The sequence below is a fragment of the Octopus bimaculoides genome, unplaced genomic scaffold (assembly GCF_001194135.2).
Source record: "Octopus bimaculoides isolate UCB-OBI-ISO-001 unplaced genomic scaffold, ASM119413v2 Scaffold_197317, whole genome shotgun sequence".
Lineage (NCBI taxonomy): Eukaryota > Metazoa > Mollusca > Cephalopoda > Octopoda > Octopodidae > Octopus > Octopus bimaculoides.
The window spans coordinates 1-2,570 of NW_026367175.1; the positions used below are offsets into that span (position 1 = coordinate 1).

A 2,570-nucleotide genomic window follows, 5' to 3' on the forward strand; every position below is an offset into this window, starting at 1 on the left:
GTAGAGTTCAATATCACCCAGAGTCTGCACCAAGGGGTCTTATGAAAATGTTTCACTTTTTTTTTTTCTATCTCACAGGGACTGACAAACAATTATATATATGGAACATAAAACGATTATATATGTATATATACTCATTTACTTGATTACATTACTATATATTTAGATTGTACAACATTTAAGTATGATAATTTAGTGTCTACAATGTTTAAATATGATTACGTACTATATATTTAGATTCTTTTTACTTTTTGTTTTCGTTTGTACAAAAATATAAAGACTCTCACCTGCTTTGCAGGTTTGAACCCAGGACAAGAGACTTCAGACTATTCTCTCAACCTCTACCTCTACCTCTACCTCTACCACCACTCCATCATGTCTCCACAATAATTGAGGTCTGAATTGATCTACTTTAACCTATAATTTCGGCCAATTAAAAAAAACCCAGATTTTCCCAGCATGCATTGCTAGATTTAAATATTATAGATTTAAGTATCTCATTTTTGACAGTAATTATTGTGTGAGACTTGGTGGACAGGTAGTAAAGGTGGGTGTAGATGAGCCATGTGAGGAGGACATTCTGAAGTGTCCTGCCTGGGGTTCAAGCCTAGTTCGGATAACAGGAAGAAAGTATTTTTTTTTCTTTTGACGTATGAATATTTAGTTTGTACAATGTTTAAATATGATTAGTTTCTAAGTATGATTACTTACTGTTAGTAAATGAAATGTGTGTATAAGTAATAACAAACAGACATTGTCTTTTAACTCTTTATTGACACATTAATATTGTCATCGTCTTGTGTTTTCTTATATTCAGAGCCAGGAACTTATCAATTTGAAGCTAACTTCTTTGTCCAGTCCTCCAGAGTAACTGCTTGGTTTCTGGAGGAGAAGAAGAAGAATATAAGAAAGAAACCAAGAAGACGTCTTGTATGTGTATTTTGTTGATGAAAATAAATTAATAAAAAGTGTGTCTATTGTATTTAATTGTGTATGTTTGTTTATAAACAGATATACACTTATATCTGTGTAAGTATATATGTATACATATGTACAAGAAATCAATTAAATAAAAATTGGTAATAATAATGATGTTATTGTCTGTGTATATATACTAGCAGAGGCACCCGGCGTTGCTCGGGAATGAAATTGTTACTTATATACTCGAAGAAAAAAAGGCAAAATATTGCTGTATAGAAATTTGAGGACATTCTGTAGATGGACTCTCAGATGAATGATGGTTGGGCGCCTCTCATGAATGGGGAAAATTGAAGATGTGTCAAAAAGCCTCATTAGTACTTGGAAACTTTTACGAAAATTAAAATGGGGATTAAATGAATAAAATGATTTACGTGAATATCCGATTGTGGAACCCCCCACGCATGCGCGCGCATACACACGTGTGTCTTTGTAAATATGTTTGTATACATTTATGTATGTGTGTGTTTGTAAGAGACAGAGTGTGAGTGAGTCAAGGGATGTGTGTGAGAGAGCGGTGTGTATGTAGTATTTACTCTCTCTCTGTCTCATATACACTCACACACAAAATAGAGAGTGAAGCTTTTTGCCGTTGTTACGTCAATACCGGAAGTTGACATTGAGGAACCTTTTTAAAGAAGTGAATCTTAAATATAAAGCAATATTATTTATTTTTAATTAAAAAAATCAAATGAAGAGCCTAAGATTTATCCGAGGTCAAATTATTCATGCATGACAAGTATGGAAGCATTTGGTGAAGTCGATTTCACGCAATTAATTTAGTTTCTACAATGTTTAAGTATGATAATTTAAGGATTACATACTATACATTTAGTTTCTACAACATTTAAGTATGATAATTTAGTTTCTACAATGTTTAAATATGATAGTTTAGTGTCTACAATGTTTAAATATGATTACATACTATACATTTAGTTTCTACAACATTTAAGTATGATAATTTAGTTTCTACAATGTTTAAATATGATTACAGTAATGTATGTGTATATATTATGAATCGAGTAATGTATGTGCTTGTGCATATATTATGAATATGTATCTATGAACATCAATTTGTGTGTGTGTATATATATATATATATATATAAGAGTGTGCCTACCTTTCCATGTCTTCCTCATCACCTCTTCTTCCGCAGGCTCATGGGTTGGATAGGTTTGTCTGAAGCAGTGTTGTATAATCCGGGATCCCTCGTATCACTTACCCCTTTTTCACAGCACATGACAGAAACACTGCGACAACTTTGAAACCGAGAGATGCACGTGGAATCATACACAAACAATTATATATATATATGAAACATAAAACGATTATATATGTATATATACTCTTTTACTTGTTTCAGTCTTTCTTTTGACTGGCCATGCTGGAGCACCCCAGGACTTATTCTATCGGTCTGTTTTGCCGAAGCGCTAAGTTATGGGGGGACATAAACACACCAGCATCGGTTGTCAATGATCCTCCCCCTACTGACCTGAAACTGAGACCCATCATTGCTGGCCCTGTTTGTGAAACCCACCGTTTAAAGATATATATATAAATATATATATATACATAAATATATATATATATAT

At 32.8% G+C, this 2,570-nt stretch overlaps 1 long non-coding RNA gene across 1 annotated transcript; it reads right to left on the reverse strand.

The window, feature by feature from the left end:
• Positions 1-754: 754 nt before the first annotated feature.
• LOC128251450 (uncharacterized) lies at positions 755-2,514 on the reverse strand. Its single transcript, XR_008267131.1, has 2 exons — positions 2,099-2,514; positions 755-882 (listed from the first exon to the last, which is right to left on the reverse strand). It is a non-coding gene; the product is annotated as an uncharacterized LOC128251450 (long non-coding RNA).
• Positions 2,515-2,570: the final 56 nt, after the last annotated feature.